Below are 20,780 nucleotides of genomic sequence, written 5' to 3'. Positions count from 1 at the left end.
AATCTATAATATTAGCTATCAGCAACAGAAAGTGTTTGCCTCCTCACTCTATCCTTAGCCTACAAAGCCTGTATCACATCAGTGTTTTTAATATAATAAATATGCGTGTGGACATATGTCATTTAATATTATATGTATTTAAATGGGTGAGCTTTACATGAGAAGAATCCACTACCAAGTTGTTATTTCTTCAGTATGTTAATACATCAAAAGATCTGTGTTATTTTTCACTGTGAGAGTTTCCTCCACAGATGAAAACTCCATGTCAGTAGTGGATAGTCATCATGCGTTTCTGTAGCAAAAGAGATTTATCAGTTTTTGATGAATCTCTTTGAACTTAGATAGGCTGGTCCTCAGATACATAGCCTAGCACTGACCTGTACTTGAAGCTTCAAGCTTGGTTTAGCCTTCTGGAACTTAGTCAGCTAATACAACCTTGGAGAACACAGAGTCAGCCCTTATACCACATTGTGGCATCGGAGTATGACATTGATGGATAGACATGATACTGTCATTCCATAGGATCAAAGAATATTTTATCTAGAGCTGGAAAATGGGAAAGGGAGCTTTGAGGAGCAGCTACTATTTGGGGAACCAACTTATGAATGGGAATACAAGCCAAAGAAATACCTCAAAGGGGCTGCTACACAAAGGCAAAGAGAAACATAGTCCCTGCCTTCAAGGAGTTTATATTTTGTTGGCAGGATATAATGTATTCATGGATAAGTAAAATGTTAAAATACACAAAAATCAAATACAAAATAAAATACATAAATAAGTAAATACAAGTAATATGGGGTGAGGCAAGAACCCTAACAATTGGGAGTAGTAGGAAAGGCCTGATATGGGAGGTAGTAATTGAGCTAAACCTTGAAGGAAGCTAAGGATTCTAAGAGGAAGAGGTGATGAGAGCATACATTAAACAATATGGCAGGGATTCTTAAAATTTTTGTGTATTATGAACCCTTTTGATAGTCTGGGGAAACCTATGGCCCCTTCTCAGAACAATTTTTTTAAATACATAAAAGAAAAAACAGAATTGCAAAGAAAACCATGATAGTGAAATATCATTTTGAAATTATTTTTCAAAATAAGTTCACAAGCCCCAGGTTAAGACTCAGTACTATACAATCACTGACATTCCTTTCATCTCTGAAATTCTGTTTCTGTAATTCTCTAAATTGCTCTTGAAAGCTTGCTAAAGATTATGAAGTCTGAGGGAGGGAGAAATGAAGGATCTTGGGGAAACTAGTGGCGTTCTAATCATGACTACTGGATGAATACTGGGAAGAATACAGAAGCATATTTGGGAAGTAAAAATCTGGCTAAGAAGATGGAGTCTGAAATCAGGATTTGTATTTCAACATGATGGCTCAAAACATAGGGACAATGAACTCATGGCTACAGATGAAGTCTACTAGACAAGAGCTAGAAAATGCATGCAAGAGAAAGAGAGGAAAGACAGAGAGATTTCTCCTAGATTTGGAAAAAGTAGATTCCAAAACATTCTGAGAAAGGATAGGTAGGATCCCTGGATTAATACTCTACTGGGGAAGTCAACACAAGAGATATAGGGAATTTTCAATAATTAAATTCTACAACTGCAAATAGATATTACTCCAATTAAGAAAAAAGGGGAGATACCTAAGTATTGCTGCAATGTAACTGCAGAGGGAACCCATGAACTGACTCATTTTTAAAGCACACCTCCAGAAGACAGGGGAAAAAGTAAGGTGGAGGAAGATTATGGCAAATAATACAAGAATGTGATAAGAAGAGTTTGAGTGGTGCTAAAGACCAAAATTAACTGAGAAAAATAAGAACAAGGAAAAGATTTTGATTGTATTTTAGTTATGTTGGGGTTAAGAAGAAGACTAAAGAAGGGCTATGACTACTCCCATTGAGTCCAAAAAAACCCTGCAACTTCCAGCTATTGTTCTCAGTTCTTTTCTCTTGCAACATGCAGAATACATTTCTCTCTCTTCCATATCACAACCCTTTAAATGTTTGAACACAGCTCTGTTGTCTCCACTAGGTTTTTTTTTTCTTTTCTAGGCTAACCATCCTCCGCTCCTTCAATCAATCTTCATATAACATGAGGCCCATCGCTGTTCTGATCACCTTTCTATGAATGCACTCTAGCTTTTTAAAATAAAGTACTTCCTAAAATGTGATGACAAGAGCAGAACCCTATATTCCAGACATATTCTACTATGCAGAGGACTGTGCTACCCTTGTTTCTCGTGTTCAGGATATTATGGCTCTCTTATTGTAGCCAGTCACTCCATGAGTAACTAAAGGTATTTGACATAGTTTACTTTCATCTGTGGCTCCAAGAAGCTGTAGCATCCACTTGGCCATACCCTGGCAAAACTATCTAGGCAGACTAGCTAAACCAGTTTGAGTGTAACTGACAGTCCTGAAGTCTGTCAGAGAGTTAGGGGGATGTCTACCCCAAGCATGTGAAGATTTCTCCCAGCTGAATGGGCTGATGAAAACAATTTGTTCCAACGGCCATGAAGGTAGGCACTGTGGATTGCTTAGAGCTTGGTCAGACATCAAAGATGTCTGCATCTCTCCAGGTCACCCTGCATCCCAGGCCATTGCCAGTCATCTTTACTTTAATCCTGCCACTGGACTTCAATGACTGGAAGAAGAGTGAGGCTGACAACTTTGCACAACTTTGCCTCACTTAAATCCAATTCACTCACAAATCAACACATCCCTTATTGGTCCACTATTTTACTCCAACATTGTGCTGTCATTGATCTTCTTCAAAAATGAAAGACAAATAACAACACAGGTCTTTGACAAAAGATAACATGTTATTCCAATGCAGCATCAGATCATCTCACTAAAACTAATCACAACTTCATTTGGTCAACATCAATTCCAGCCTTATAAATAATACATTTGGAATATAGGAAAAGCAATGGTATTTAAGATGGTTTAACTATGTAAGTCTAAGGTGGATGCTTACTGCAAGGAGACTATAGCTACTGTTACTCTAACTTTGAGAGCTAAGTAGAATTGCGGGGAAAGAAGTCTGTGCCAGCAATGTATTACAATGAAGAGTTACTCTCTGTCAATGAACAGAGGTGTGTTAAATGAATTCAATAGGGGCAGCTAGGTGGCAAAGTGGATAGAGCACTGGTCCTGGAGTCAGGAGGACCTGAGTTTAAATTCGTTCTCAGACCAGACACTTGACACCAGCTATGTAAACCTGGGCAAGTCACTTAACCCCAATTGCCACACACACACGCACACACACACACACACACACACACAGAGAATCCAATGAAGAATAAATATATAAAGAACTGCAAAATATATTGTATTTTGAAAAAAAACTATTTCCCATGATTATTGAAGAAAGGAAAAAGACAAAGACTAAGATAGCTTATTTTCTGAGAGACTGAATTAAATTCTTCTCTTGAGGAAAAATATGAAAAAAATTAAGAGATTTTAATTAGTGTCTAGAATAACCTGGATACAGTGAAATTATGATTCCAGACAAATCATCTACTTTTATATTAAGGGGTTTGGGATTTATTATGGGAGAACTTTCACATAATCAAAATATTATGATTAGCTACATATGTTTTTGCTTTCTTATTGCTTTTGTTAATAAATTAGATATATGTTCAGTAATTTAAGTATTTGTTGCATTATATGATTTAAGTATTTATTATATTATATATTATAATTATATATTATAGAAAAAAATTAGGGTAATTATGAATGGAAAAGAATGTCTTTCCAGTTTACTAAATAACTAATATTTAACTGGGGGGGGAGTTAAATGAGCATATTGCAATTTTATTAATGAAAAATGTTCAAAAGGGGAGATGGAGCCAAGATGGTGGAGTAAAAACAGGGTCTCAACTGAGTTCTCCCTCAAACCCTTCCAAATACCTTTAAATAATGACTCTAAACAAACTCTAGAGTAGCATAACCCACAAAAAGATGGAGTGAAACTATTTTCCAGCCCAAAATAACTTAGAAGGTCAGTAGGAGAGGTCTGTTGCACCAGGGTGAGAGGGTGTGAGACTGTGCATAGTCCAGCATAGGCCCCACCAGTACAGACTGAGTCCCAGCAAACCAGAAGCAAGCCTTGTGAGTAACAGAATCAGCAGCAGTGGCATCTGCTGACAGAGCTCTCAGCCCACAGATGGCAAGGGGGTTGAACTAGATGGTCAGAAGGAGAATACAAGGGTCTCTTTGCTAGCACTGGGGGCAGGACACTGTTTCTTTGCCCATACTTGGATCTAGGTCACAGTCTTGGGTGGCAGTCCCAGGGCAAGAAGGAACACTAGCACACCAGAGCTTGTAGCTGCAGTGAAGCAGGGACCCTCCTCATAGTTTCAAGGCAGAAAACAATGCTTTTAGCTGCTCAAAAACCAGAGCACAGGCCAGAAGAGTAGAAGACCGACCTCTCCTTATATCATACTACCTCGGAAGAACTGAAAACTTACAGGTCCTTAGAAGTATTTTTGAAAACAGTTGCATAAAACCCTGAAGCTTGGTACAGTATGCCCTCCACCTGGCAAGAGCCCTACTTTAACAAAGAGTTGAATGAAAAATCAAGAAAAGGGCTAGAAAAATGAGCAAACAACGGAAAAAAATTCTGACCATAGAAAATTGCTACGGTGACAAGGAAGATCAAAACACACACTCAGAAGAAGATCACAAAGTCAAAGCTCCTGCACCCAAAGTCTCCAAGAAAAACATGAATTGGTCTCAGGCTGTGGAAGAGCTCAAAAAGGATTTTGAAAACCAAGTAATAGAGGCAGAGGAAAATTTGGGAAGAGAAATGAGAGTGATGCAAGAAAATCATGAAAAACAAGTCAACAGGTTAGTAAAGAAGAAATAAAAAATACTGAAGAAATAACACCTTAAAAAAAACAGGCTACGCCAAATGGTAAAAGAGGTCCAAAAAGCCAACGAGGAGAAGAATGTCTTAAAAAGCAAAAATGGCCAAATGGAAAAAGAGGTACAAAAGTTCACTAAAGAAAAAACCTCCTTAAAAAGTAGAACTGGCCAAATGGAAAAGGAGCTTCAAAAGCTCACTGTAAAAAATAATTCCTTAAAAATTAGAATTGAGCAAATGGAAGCTAATAATTTTATGAGAAATCAAGAAACAATAAAACAAAATCAAAAGAATGAAAAAATAGAAGACAATGTGAAATATCTTACTAGAAAAACAACTGACCCAGAAAAATAGACCCAGGAAAGATAATTTTTAAATTATTGGACTACCTGAAAGTCATGATCAAAATAAGAATCTAGACATCATCTTTCAAGAAATTATCAAGGAAAACTGCCCTAATATTCTAGAACCAGAGAGTAAAATAGGCATGGAAAGAATCCACCAATCACCTCCTCAAAGAGATCCCAAAATGTAAACTCCCAGGAATACTATAACCAAATTACAGAGCTCCCAGGTCAAGGAGAAAATATTGCACACAGCCAGAAAGAATCAATTCAAGTATCATGGAGTCAATGTAAGGATAACCTAAGATTTAGCCGCTTCTATATTAAAGGATCAGAGGGCTTAAAATATGATATTCCAGAGGGCAAAGGAGTTAGGATTACAACCAAGAATCACCTACCCAGAAAAACTGAGTATAATCCTTCAGGGGAAAAAATAGATATTCAATGAAATAGAGGAGTTTCAACCATTCTTGATGAAAAGACCAGAGCTGAATAGAAAATTTGACTTTCTAAATACAGGACTCAAGAGAAACATAAAAAGATAAACAGAAAAGGGAAATTAGAAGGGTCTTAATAAGGTTAAACTGTTTACATTCTTACATGGGAAGATGATACTTGTAACTCATAAGTACTTTCTCATTGTTAGGGCAGATAGGAGTTTATAAAGACAGAGGGCACAGGTGTGAATTGAATATGAAGGGATGATAAGATAAATAAAATTAAGGGGAGATATAGGAATGTACTGGGAGAAAGGGAAAGGGAGAGGTCGAATGGGGTAAGTTACCTCACATAAAAGAAGCAAGAAAAAGCTTCTATAGTGGAGGGAAAGAGAAGGGAGGTTATGGGGAGTGAACCTTACTCTCATCAGAATTGGTTCAAAGAGGGAATAACATATACATTCAATTGGGTATAGAAATCTATCTTACGCTACAGGAAAGTAGGAGGGGAAAGGATGGGGGAGGGTGATAGAAGAAAGGGCAGATTGGGAGAGGGGGTAATGAGAAGCAAAACATTTTTGAGGAGAGATAGGGTGAAAGGAGAGAGAGAGAATGGTATAAATGGGGAGGGAAAATAGGATGGAGGGAAATACAGTTAGCAATAGTAACTATGAAAAAAAAATTTTGAAGCAAGTTTCTCTGATAAAGGCCTCATTTCTCATACATGTAGAGAACTGAGTCAGATTTATAGAAATAAGAGCCATTCCCCAGTTGATAAATAATCAAAAGACATTAACAGTTTTCAGAAGTAGTCACAGCTATCTATAGCCATATGAATAAATACTCTAATTCACTATTGATTGGAGAAATGCAAATTAAAACAATTCTGAGGTACTACCTCATCCCTATTAGGTCAGAAAACAAAATTACAAATGTTGGGAGGGATGTGGGAAAAATGAGACATTAATGCACTATTGGTGGAGTTGTGAACTGATTCAACCATTCTGTAGAGCAATTTGGAATTGTGCCCAAAGGGCTATAAAACCTTGTGTAACTTTTGACCTAGCAATAGCACTACTAGGTCTGTATCCCAAAATGGATTAAAAAAAGGAAAAAGAACTATATGTACAAAGACATTTATAACACCTCTTTTTTGATGGCAAATAATTGGAAATTGAGGTGATGCCCATCAATTAGAGAATGGTTGCACAAATTGTGGTTTGTGATTATGATGGAATACTATTGTGCTGTAAGAAATGGTGAGCAGGATGCTCTCAGAAAAACCTGGAAAGACTTACATGAGCTTCTGCAAAGTGAAATGTACTGTGTACAAAGTAAGCAGTATTGCAGATGATTAGCTGTGAATGACTTAGTTATTCTCAGCAATACAATGATTCAAGACAACTCTGAAGGACTTATGATAAAAAATGCTATCCATCCCCAGAGAAGAAACTGATGGCATCTGAGTACAGATTGAAGCATACTTTTTTACTTTATTTTTCTTGAAGTTTTTTTTTTTTTGGTCTATGTTTTCTTTACAATATGACTATTATGGAAATGTTTTACATGACTACATATATATTACCTATATCGAATTGCTTGCCTTTTCAATGGAGGGGGAGTGAGGAGGGAGGAAGGGAGAGAATTTAGAACTCAAAGTTTTAAAAATGAATGTCAAAAATCATTTTTCCATGTATCTGGGGAAAAATAAAATACTAAGTAAAAAATAAAGATAAAATTTAACCACTAAAAATAAAAAAAGAAAGAAAAATGTTATCACATTATACCCCTAGGTCACTCCAGAGCTCAGAAGGATAAAAGTAAATCCAAGAATGAGTGAAGTGCCAGGCCTAGGATGACATACAAATGAGTGTAGTCAATCCCATATTTAATTTAATTAGCATTGCTACATATGGGAGCTCTATTAAACTGTATTTTTTACATCATGTCATTTTTTATCATTATGAGAATAGAACAAGAGAGGCAAGCATACATATATAGTATGTATGTATGTATATGTAAGTATGTATATGTATGTGTGTGTACATATATACATATATATATACACACATATATATATATATATATATAATCTACCTCTGACTCCAGTCCCAGTGCTCTATCTACTGTGTCACCTGGCTGCCCAGGAAAAGTGTAGAAATGTCTAAAGCCTTATGGGTTTGAACAGACAGACCACTATTTTCTATTTTTATATTCCTTATCACTAGAATATACTTCAATTTTCTTCCAGGATCTATCCCTGGGCCAGCAATCCCAGAACAGGCCCTGGAAACCCAGTGCCCACCCATACTGGTAAGCATTCACCATACGTAGCCTGGACCTTGACCCACTTTGCAACTCTGTGGTCATCTTCACATCAATCCAACACATGAGTATACCCTGAATTGACACTTTCAAAACGCCCTGAATGTCACTCTCCATATGTGTTGCATATCCCTATTAGAATGTAAGCTACTTAAGGGTGCAGAGTGTCTTGCTTTGTATTTGCACAAATTTATATTTGTACACCCAATTCTTAGCATGGTGCCTAACACATGATAGGCACTTAATAAATCAAACTCCATTCCATTTTAGACTAATAAATGCACCTTGGAATTCATTCTTTACTTCTAAGATCTCCAATCACAGTTGGAATATTTGTTATGTTTTAAGGGGTGTTGGGGGAAATTACCTAAGCCATTCCCAGGTGTGAATATTTTGAATGTTGGAATAGATTTGAGATTCAAATATTACAAAGAATGAACATCTGCTCCCAAGATTCTTTTCTAGAAGCCTACTAGTTTGAAAACTCAGTTAATATTCAGAATACCAAAGGGAAAGAATATCTTTTGGAATATACAGAGGTCAAGAAAGAAAGATTCTGAAAGCACAGCCTTCTATCATAGGCTGCTGAGATCCAAAAACCAAATGAAATGGCTTTCTGTACACTCTTGTAGGATGTCACTGGTGTTTTCCCTACCACGTATATAACTTGTTGGCCCCCATCATTGCCCATAATACCTTTAGTCCATTAGTTATAGTAGTTTCCACTAACCTTGTTTCTTAGACAATTGATAAAAATTCCTAAAGTAATTTAGAAGATAAAAAGATATGAGGTAATGGATAAGGGATCAAATAATAAAAACAAGCAATTCTCAAAAGAACTATAAACTATAAACAAGCATATGAAAGATGGATCCAAATCACTAATAAAAAAGAAACTAAAAATCAAAGCAACTCTGAGGCTTGAATAGACTCCCAAAAAACTGGTAAAAATAACAAAAGATAGGAATAGGCAATGCAGAAGCATCATGGATAAACATACACACAAAAACACTATTGGTGGAATTGTGAATAGGTCCAACTATGCTGGAAAACAATATGTTTTTTATGGTAAGAATAGGAATGAAAATGTCCACAGACTTTGACTCAAAAATCCCAATTTTAGTAATATACCCCAAGGAGGTCAAAGAAAAAAAAGACCAAAATATTTATAAAAACTTTTTTGTAATATCACAGAGCTAGAAATAAAGTAGGTGTCTATTAATTGAGGATTGTCTAAACAAACTGTGGTATGTGAATGTCATGAAATATTATCACACTTACAATAAGGAATGATGGATATGAAAAATAAAGAGAAGCATTGGATATGGAAAATAAAGAGAAGCATGAGAAGACTTATAGGAACTGATGCAAAGCAAAGTAAGCTGAACCAGAAAAAAAATGTACATGACATTAACAATGTAAATGAAAAAAACAGCAGCAATAAAAATGGCACTGAATAACATGTAGTTATGGTGAATTAGCTTGACCCTGAAGGAGAGAGAAGAGAACTATCCCCCTCTTTGCCGAATTAGGAGACTAAGGGTGTGGAACATTTTACACACTGTCAGACTCAGTTGATAGGTTGGTTGTTAATTTTTTTTTCTCTCTCTCTTTTATTATTATAAGGGATAGCTCTCTGGAAATTGGAGAGGAGTATACACAGTACTTGGAAAAGTGATGTCAAAATAAGAGATATCATTAAGTTTTCAAAAGCTTAAGTTGGAGATGGGTTCACTAAGACAGGGCCTGACTGACCGTGAAAGTACTGCAGAAATATGCCCACAATTCTTCTTTTCTTTGTGAGCATTAGTAATTTGTTTCCTTAACTTTTCCAGTAAACAAAATCAAACATGCAATGTCTGGCCAATAGGAAAAAAAAAGAAAAAGAAAAGAAACACAGTGATTTTAGGCCTAGGCTTCCATATCCCAATAAAAAACTCCCATGTCACGCTTAGGCTCTGGTTTCAGACATACCTGCTCTCTCTAGGAAATAATGGGATATTCTATGTCATTTCACAAGAACTTTGTTTTCTAAAATAATGAATTGTTCTTTTGTTGCATGAGAATTTGCAAATTATAAAAAGAAAGTAGTGTTGTATTGAATGCATTTCACTTCTAACCTTTCTTTTAACCTTTCTTCATTCTATTAAATGAGACATATGAATATAAAATATTAGATCCTAAAGGCAGAAACTTTGTATAGAGATTGAGCTGTCTGTTTGAGTGTTTTTGAAAATATTGGGATAGTAATATTTCTACTTCTGCATGCATACTGTATGTATATAAGATACTGTCACTTTAAGGTACTGCCCACTCATATGGAACAGTTTAGTACTTTGAAAAAGAACAGAAAAATATGTTCACATAAAAAAAAAGATATATCAAGGAGGGGAAGGATATAAGATATTGCTTCCTTCATAGATGAACAGTTTTATGCCTGAAGAAAATAGAAAAAACAAAATTTTGGTTTTAAAAACCCACTAAAATACATTGGCAAAGAAATAGTTTTTAAGTTGGGATTTGAACAGTTTGGTATAGAAAATGATTGTGGCATAAATATAAAAGCTTCAATCATCTTTTAAAGCATGTAGGTTGAAGCCCCTTTTATATGTGAACATTTTGATGTTTAAAAGATTTTATGAGTGTGAAGAAACAGTTTCAAACAGATAGAGAATATGAGAGAGGAACATGTAGGAAAATAATTAATAGTTAGAATTGTTGGGCATTGTGATCTCTCAGCTGATTTGCATATAACTATTTGAAGATTTAAAAGGGCAAAACTCACAAAATGAAAAATAATTCAACTCTTTTAAAAAAAACTCTCTAAAGTTCTTTAATTTGAACTGGTGATTCAGTGGGGGAAATTTGCTGAGTTGCTACCTCCTAAGTGAAGAGTAAATCATTTGAGTACCAAGAGATTTGATTTGAACCACTGGAATAAACTGGAAGAGTTTGAGGCTAATGTGGTGGAAAGAGGAAGATTCAGCATGGTGTCAAAAAGCATCTTTGTTGGAGCCATTTGAAGAAAATAGCAAAAGAAGCTGCTAATAAACAGGCTTTGCCTACAGTTCCTGCTGGGTGGAATAAAAACTGAGGTTTCATCTATTGCCCTTTAGCACCCCCTAGAGCTCAAGAGGTGAAGCTTCTCAGGAGTGCCCATCACTCTTTGCTGTCCCCTCAGGTTTGAGAGGGAAAGGCAGAAAGAAGAAAGGTTTAGTTGAAGCTTCTCTGCATAAGAAACAATGTCAAGATCTAATTAGATGATGCAGAATCCCATTGATTAAAGAATGTATGAGGCTAGCTTAGGGCAGGTAGGTGGCACAGTGGATAGAACATTGACCCTGGAATCAAGAGGACCTGAGTTCAAATTTGACCTCACATACTTGTTAGCTGGGTGACCCTGGGCAAGTCATTTAACCTTGTTTGCCTCAGTTTCCTCATCCATAAAATGAGCAATGAAAATGTCAAACCATCCCAGTATCTTTGCCAAGAAAAACCCAAATGGAGTCCCAGAGAGCTGGACAGCTGAAATGATTCAACAACAACAAGGCTAGTTTACCTTGCTTGGAGTCAGCCTGAGCTGTTTTGCTGTGAATTCGGTAAACAGAATTTTTACAATAAGATCAGAGGACATAGTATCTTGGTGATCGAATAATAGGGTAGGCCAGACTATGTCTTGTGAAGATAACAATCCTGATGAATTTTGTAGAGGATTGATATCAGAATTAAGAGGGTAACATTTTCTCAATGCATTTTAAGGGTGATTGTATATTAAGAGAATTTGTAATACTTTGTTGACTCAAAAATAGAAAATAAAAGGATTTGCCCAGCTTAAAAATGATGTATATCAGCAGGCAAGCAGTGAGCAGCAAAGGGGCTTTGTGTGATATATATGTTTAAGAATGGGCCAATGTCACTAAAGACTGCAGTTCAGAATTGTGAGTTACTCCAAAACACGTAAGTTTTACTCTTTCATGTGCTTCCTGGTCACATCTCTATAAGTATAGGCCCACTTTTCCCCACAAATACCAAGTGCAGAGTGGGTAGAATGTGACCCAGGTTTATCTGTAGATTATAATATTTTATTATTTATGCTCTTGCTTTAAAATATTAATATCTTTGCTCTTATCATTTTATAATCATTATCATATCATTAGCCTAAATGCTAAGTAAATGGTTATGTTTAAAATTTTAAAATATCATTACTGTAAGTAACTGGTTTGTGTAAATGGAAATATACTGGTAGGGATTCAAGAAATAAATTGGTGAGTAGAGGGAGAGCATTCTCACCCATTGTTAACTCTAGGATCCTAAGAGAATTCGAGTATAACCACATAATGACAATCCTTTTCTGGGAACTTAGATCTGCTAGAACGAGGGAAAATCAGCATGAGTGAACCAACACAGAGAATGAGTAAATATCAACATGCCCACGGGAAAGATGTGAAATGCTATGGTGGTTGTAAACACCCAATACAAGTGCTGCATATGCATAACCTGTAACAGACAGGTAAGTACAAATTACCTTTCTGAACAAGGTAGCATTTCCAAGGATAGCAAGCTCCCATTGGTTCCACCCAGCTGCACAGAGTGTGGAGTATGAGTACTACAGATATAAATAAATTCAGGTCAGGGAGTAGCACATTCATGATACTGATAACATAAGCTTACTGAGGGCATGTACTGTTTTATTTCTGTTTTTGCATACCCAGTACCACGAGCTCCCTATTCTCTCCTTCTTTACAACTCACAACTCCTTGATATCATCCCACATTCTCTCCTCCTTTACTGTAGTCACTGGTGAAGTCACCAAAGCCAGCACCTCTACATGCATCCTTTATCTCATCTTTTCCCATATCCTCCATAAAATTGTTCCTACAATCATTCTTTCCCCCTCTCTAATATTCACTCTCTCCCTATCTTCTGGCTTTTTCCTAGTTGCTTATGAACACATGCAAGATTATTCTATCCTTTAAAAAAACTCTCATTAAACCCTACAATACCTTCAAGTTATATATCTCTTCCATCACTCAGAAAAATTCCTAGAGAAAATAATTATTTATACTGTACTCATTGCCTGTACTTCCTCTCCTTTCATTCCCTTCTCAACCCCTTGTCATCTGACTTCTCAAATGATCACTTAACTGAAATGGCTATCTCCTAAATTATCAATGACAACTGATACCAAATCTTATTGTCTTTTCTTGGTTCTCATACTCTTAATCTCCATACAGCATTTGGCGTTGTTGGCCAAATTCTCCTCTAGAGTCTCTTCTCTGGGTCTTTGAGAAAATGCCCTCTCTTGGTTTTCCTCCCTCCTATCTGACAGCTTCTCAGTTTCCTTTGGTAACTCATCATCCATATGATGCTCCTTCACTGTGGGAGAACCGTAAGTCTGTCCTGGACCTTCTCCTCTACTCTCTCTCTCTCTCCACACTATTTTGATGACTTCATTAGCTCACATGGATTTAGTTATCTCGATGATAATGACTCCCAGATCCAAATACCTAGCTAAAGTCTCTCTTGAGCCCCAGTTCTGCATCACCAACTGTCTATTGTACATTTCAAGCTGGATGCCGTCTAGGCATCTTAAACTCAACATGCACAAAACAGAACTGTTTCTTTTCCCTAACACCTACCCCCCACTCAGGGTCATGGATCCCTCACTCTCACTCATGCCAAGTATACAATAAGTTGCCAATGTTTGTTGTTATGTTTTTGTTGTTTTTATCACTACCTCCTCTCTTGCATCCATCTGTTTCTTTCCACTCTTGCCACTACCTTGGTTCAGACTCTGGATTATTGTGGCTAGCTCCTATTTGGTTTCCTTGCCTCAACTCTTTCAATCTATCTCCACACAGCTGCCCAGGTGATTTTCCTAAACCACAGATTGGACAGTGTCACTTTCTCCTCAATAAACTCCAGTGGTTCCCTATTACCTCCAGGTTCAACGATGAATTTCTCCCTGTTCCAAATCTGAAACGATTCACAATTTTACTGTCCAGCTGCACTGACCTTTTTACTATTCCTTATATATAGCAATCCATCTCCCATCTCTGTCATTTTGCATTATATATATATATATATATACATATATATATTTGTACATATCTTTGTACATGTCTCCTCTACCTGGATTATGAATATTATTATTGGGGGTAGAAACTTTTACTTTTGCATTAGCTTCCTGCCTCCCTCCCCCCATGGCTGAAATGCATTATCTTCTCATCTCTTCCTGTAGAGGTCTATAGTTTCCTTCAAGAATCAGCTTGTTACCTTCCATAAAAAGCCTTTCTTGAACCCCACAGATGTTTGAGCCTTCTGCCAAAAACAATCTTTATATATACATATATATGTGTATGTTTCCTCATTTATAAAATGGGGATAATAATAGCACTTCCTTCACAGAATTGTGGTGAGAATCAAATACAGTAATATATAAAGCAGTTTGGAAACCTTAAAGTGATACATAAATTTTAGCAATTGCTATTCCTATTACCCCTACAAAGATTCCAATTAAATGTAGCCAGTATTCTTTACAACTTAAAAAAAAAATTCTAATTAAATATAGCCAGTGTTCTTTACAACTTAAAAACAAACAAACAAAAACCCACTCACCATATCCCAGAGGCTACTTATAAGGTATCTACAGTAATATAGAATTTGCCAACATATGTTAGTCTGAACATTCTGAATACGTACTAGCAGTGTGAATTGACATTATTTTAGCTGGTTAAGTGATAGAAGTTCTCACTATTTGGTATAGCTATAAATAAGGTTTCATAATCCTCTTTTGCATTTCAATAGCCAACATTGTGGGTTCATATTATTACTTTCCAGAGAAAGGCAAGGCCTTTGGGGGACAAAAATATGAGATAAAAGAACACAAAATAATGGATTATTGCCCTGAACATTGAGTTGATAATCAGACTGACAGCTTAAATTATATCTTCCATTCAGGAAGAAAATAAACCCAACTCTAATGTGTTCTAGGGGAATTTTGAGAGCCTGAAGTACTATGTAATTGTAGTTTTATAGGTCTGCCTTTGGTTTTTCAGTTAAAAATCAGAAATAACTACTTTTTTCTGCTTAATCTGACATTTCAAAAGTAAACATCATTGGCTAATGTGCCAAAATATGTCTTACAATTAAATTATTATACACAATTCAGAAAATATTTCCACATTGTTTTCAAGCTTTGTACATAAGTTTGTGTCTAGGTACCTCTGTGCTCATGATAAACACTTTATGTTCCCTAACCAAAGGTGGTTAGGATTAGGAGCTAGTGGAATGAATGGACTACTTTCTCCCATGACAAATAGATGGATAGATAGATAGGTAGGTAGGTAGGCAGGTAGGTAGAGACAGTCTTCTACTAACCAAATTCTCCTGAATGGCTATACCTTCTATATACCAAAGCAGCTACCCATATTCTTTCTACTAGATTTCCCATCATGGTTACCTGAGGAAGACAAAATAATTCCCGTCTATAGCTCACAAATAGTGATTTAAGATTTGCAAAGCACTTAACATACCTCATTATATTTAAGTTGTCCATTGCTCAACACCAAAATTCCTTTTCCTTGATGAAGCTCTGTTTACACTTCCCAACCCCACTCCAAAAGCAAATTTCCATTCCTTCCCCAGATAAATAAATATAGGTGGATGAGAGAGAAAGACAGAAAGAAAGAAACAGAGACAGATGTATGGGCAGATAATTTATTAAGCCTTTACCATATGCCAGACACAGAGAATATAAAAACAAACAAGCAAGATAGTACCTTCTGTCAGTGAGATTACATTCTAATGAGGGAACACAACACATAAAGGGGTGCTAGAAAGGAGGGAAGGGGCAGGATGCTGAGGAGACTGAAGGGAAGTTCCATAGAGGCAAGAGGCCTGGTAAGATAAGGCAAAATTCAGTCACAGAGCCAAAGGATTCAAGATGAGTTCAACTTTGGCAGGTTGAGATCAAGGAAAAAATAAGTTTCTAACCTACTTGGAACTTGCAATCCCAGAAGCAATGGTCATGGTTAGGCTTTATGGTAAACAATAAAGTTCCAGATTGTTATAGGCTAGATAGGCTATTGTGGTGTGATCTAAGAACCCACCAGCATGATGCAGGGGAATGTTATGTTTAGAGCCACAGGATGCAAGTTCAAATTCCTGCCTCTCCCATTTCCTACTCAAGTGACCTTGAGTAAGTCACGTACTTCTCTGGGACTCAGTTTCCTCATCTGTAAAATCAAGGAGTTGGACTAGAGTATCTCTTATGGCTCTTTTAGCTCTAAAGCTCTGATCCTGTGATTGTCTCTACAAACTGGTTCTTCCTTTCCCGTTACCCCTGTCCTTAAATGTGGCCAGTAACAATCTAGATTGAGTTAAATAATCCCACCCAGATGTTCAGAGAGTTTCTTTGAGACTGGAAAAAAATAATTTGGAAGCAATCAGGGTGCTCTGTCAGCTCTTGACCAAGTGAGATATCATCACACAGGTGGGAAATGCCCCTTCTGAATGTCTGATGGAAAAGGTACCTCAAGATTGTATTAACCATTCCTATTAACTGTGTGACCTTGGGAAAGTCATTTAACAGCCATGGATCACATATTCCTCATATATAAAATGAAGGAGTGGGACTAGATGGATTCTGGGGTCCCCTTAGTTCTAGATCTATGAAGCATAGACTGTGTAGTGGGTAAAACAGACCAGCCCTGAAGAATATACCTCATACAGACAACACCTGTAAAAATTAGTGTTGAGGGGCAGCTAGGTGGCAGAGTAAATAGAGAACCAGCCCTGGAGTTAGGAGGACCTGAGTTCAAATCTGGCCACAGACACTTGACACGCACTAGCTGTGTGACCCTGGGCAAGTCACTTAACCCCAATTACCTCACAAAAAAAGAAAGAAAGAAGGAAATAGTGTTGAACTTCAAAATAAACATCAGCGAGGAACCCTGCATAGCCATAACTGCAAGCAACTGAGATTTGCTACGGATATGGGGAGAGGGTTGCTCACTTCATTAAATATAATTTAATTAACATTCTTGAAGAACCTACTGTTTTTAAAAGCTCCAGCTATGTTCAGGGTACCATGCTAGCCTCTGGGGGATACAAAAACAAGAAGGAAACAGTGTCTTCCATTTTACTGCAGGGGATACAAATATGTACACAGATAAGTAAAGACAAAGTAATTTCAAGAGGGTGAGATTCCTAACAAGGAGGAGGATGGGGGCATCAGGAAAGGCTCTGCGTGGGAGATGGTATCTGAGCTCAGCCTTGACGGAAATGAGGGATACTAAGAGGCAGAGGGGAAGTCTTTACAAACACACAGAGGAAGATATCTAACTCAGTGACCAGCTAATAGGCTTGCTGGGCTGGAGAGAGAATGTAACAGAAAATGATAGGAAGTAAGTCTGGAAAGGTAGGTGGGAACCAAATTGTAAAAATGTTTAAATGTTAGAGGAGTGTGTATTTTATCTTAGAAGTAACAAATAGATTAAGTAAAGATTGGTTGATTAGAGAATGTCTCCTTCCAAAGAGACATGTTTTACACTCCAATTTGTTTTCTAAGACTCTTTGATGAGATTTGCTTATACAACTTTGTGAAATGTAGGCCCGCAAGTGGAGAGGCAGTCTTCATATACTGGAAATGGAGAGTAAGTATCTTGGATATTTTCTCCCAGCTTTCCTAGGTGAAGGCTCCAAGCCAAAAGAATAAGAAAACTCTAAAATGTACCTAAGCCCAAAGTTTGACTTTATCGCTTCTCTGGGGGCTGCCAGGCTCTCCGTTTCTTCTCAAGACTGTGCCCTTCCCCACAAAAGGAATATGGAGGAGCAAGGGGGAATGACTTCTAGCTTCCTGACAGCTGAGATCCAGCAGGAAGAGCTAAAAAGAGAAATCCCCAAACATCTTTCTTCATCATTCCTCAGCAGGCTTCTCCTGATGAAAAATCACTCTACCCTTTCCTCTGATTGTTCAGTTTCTCCCTGGGCCTCCATTTTAAGATAGGGCCCAAGCCAGCCATGTTCACTCTTCTGTTCCTCTCAGAGCTCAGAGTTCAACTCTCCAGACTTCTTTCTGCATTATGCCCAGAAATGGCTCCCTTCTCTCCACCCCTGCCTCCTTGCTTTTCAACTTGTTTCTTTTTATGTGTTGCTTTCCCCATTAGAATGTAAGCTCCTTGAGGGTAGGAACTATCATTTTGCATCTATTTATATCCACAGCACTTAGCATAGTTCCTGGCACATAATAACCACTTAATGAATGCTAGTAGAATTCACACATGTGACAGAGTCTCTGACACAAAGTTTCAATAATATTTCATTTGGAGAAATGAGCTCTGGTACCAAATAACAAGTATATTTTTAGAAACATGATCTATTCATAAGTTAATGTCTCATTGTAGCTTAACATCCATCCTCTAATATCTTTCCTTTATCAGGAAACTGAAACTTAGAGAGGTTAAAAGACTGTCTAAAGTCATGCAGGTAGGACATGTCAGATCTGGGATTTGAACCCAGGATGTAAATCATAGAATCCCAGATCTAGAACTGGAAAAAGCTCATCTAGGTCATGTAGGTCACTTAGACCCTTCATTCTACAGATGAGAAAACAAAGGCTTGAAGAGCATAAGTGACTTGTCACATCATAGTTATTAGCAGAGCTGAAATGTGATTATGGTGCTATGACTTCAAGTTCAGTGCCCTTTCAATGTACCACTGGTACTCTGGTGCTGCATTGTAGCTGCCAGTGAAAACCTTAGGATGAAGTTACAGGATTGTGTACAAAGTTCCCACTAATAGGTTATTCGATCTTCTGTCTCCCCACTGGAACCTAATCTTTGGTCATGGTTACTAATATTAACTCAACTATATTGTCTTTCCAAACGACTTTGTGAAGCCTAGAAATTTTGTGAATTCAATACAACTATTGATCCTTTTCTAACTGAAAGTAGGAAGGGTTACTTAAACCTTTTAAGTATTATTTTATGATAGTGCAGAGCAATTACCTATCTTTTTCATGCATTTATTTTGCTTTGCTCGATAACTACAATTTAAATTGCATGTTGCATAGCACTAGATTTGCATTATATCATTTGAGTCTCACCATACACACCCTTACACAAAGCAGGTATTAAAGGTATTATTAGCCTTGTTGTACAAATGTGAAAACTGATTTTTACAGATATGGAGTGACTTTCTCATGTCAGGTGCAGCATTTGAACCCACAGCTTCCTGACTCTAATTTCAGGGCTCTATCCATCCCACCATTTATGCCTCCCTTGAATAGTTCCCAAATTGAGAATTCAAAAATTCAAACATTCAAACACAAAGTATGTATAGCTACCTAGTATGTTAGTCAATTCAATCCTAGTTTTAAAAAATAATAATAATGCTAGATCCTGGGGAAGATCCAAGAAATTCGAGGAGCCGGGAATTTTCTGACCTATTCTGCCATCTTCCCAGAATCCCTTGGAAGATCCCAAAATTATATAAATACAGTCTGTTCCCTTCAGAAGCTTACAATCTAGTAGAATGTGATACCGATACAACGTAGGCACAAACTACATCATTGTGGCTGGTGAAACATTTAGGATGGAGGAAGTAAAGGTATTTTATGCCTGCCTACCACCTTTATTCACCTTGATTTTTGAGACACTTCATGGCTCCAATAGGGTTGATATGATGGCATGGGGCTCATTACAGGTGACTTCACTTGCAACTTGTTGATGCCATTTTTTTTTTTGGCTAGGCAATGGGGTTAAGTGATTTGTCCAGGGTCACACAGCTAGTAAGCATTATGTGTCTGAGGCCTGATTTGAACTCAGGTCCTCCTGAATCCAGGGCCACTGCTGTATCCACTGCACCACCTAGCTGCCCCTGTTGATGCCATTTTTCACCCATGGGTTATATTTTGAGTAAGAATTAGTACCATATCATATGCCAGCCAATCCAGCACCCAGCACCAAAAGGAACTGTCATCATCTCAGCCTTCTACCCTAATTATCTCCAAAGAAAGCATACTTTATTGTGGCTTAGAACTCAGAATGGGGGGAGGGCTAACGAAAATTGTGATGAATCCTTGTTTATAAAGCCATGTTAAGTTTTCTGTATTTAAAAAATCTGTTTTAAATGGAATGGCCTGGCTCTCCACCATAGTTCTACTACAGCAATGCTTAGTTGTGGTGTGATACAGGTTTTCAAAGACAGAGCATAAACTCTGGCAAGTTGGAATGGCTTTGAGTATATGTCTTGTATAGCTGTTATCTGAGGCACAACCTAGATAAATTCAGAAAGGTTCATCACTTAAGGGGGTGGACTATTCTGCCAACTATGCCAATGGGGCCAGATCTATTCTGCTCTAATTATACCAATGTATATAATGGCGTACTCTCTGAGAGAATACTGAGATATCAAAGAAAAAGGGGCTCATACCAGTGTGGTTATTAATAGGTTTTATTAGGGTTAATTAGGTTAAATGGGACAGTTTACTCACAAGAGGTCAGTCATCCTGGCAGCAACAAAGCAAAGTAACATCATGGATCCCCACACTAATTACATATGTGTATGTATGTATATATATGTATGTATACACTATACCTATATATGTAATTCTCTATATTATACTATAGGATTATATATAGATATTATATAGAAACAGAAGAAAGAAGGCATAGTGCCAGGATGGCCCATGGTCATGTGCAAGTTTTCCCATGGGATAGTTGGAGCTTCTTTTGTTGTTTATATCTATTCAAGGTAGTTTACATTTTTCTGTGGAGTCATAGGTCACATTCTCATTCTGGC

The sequence above is a fragment of the Vombatus ursinus genome, unplaced genomic scaffold (assembly GCF_900497805.2).
Source record: "Vombatus ursinus unplaced genomic scaffold, bare-nosed wombat genome assembly UNPS02014812.1, whole genome shotgun sequence".
Taxonomy (NCBI): domain Eukaryota; kingdom Metazoa; phylum Chordata; class Mammalia; order Diprotodontia; family Vombatidae; genus Vombatus; species Vombatus ursinus.
This window is presented reverse-complemented; position numbering follows the sequence as displayed.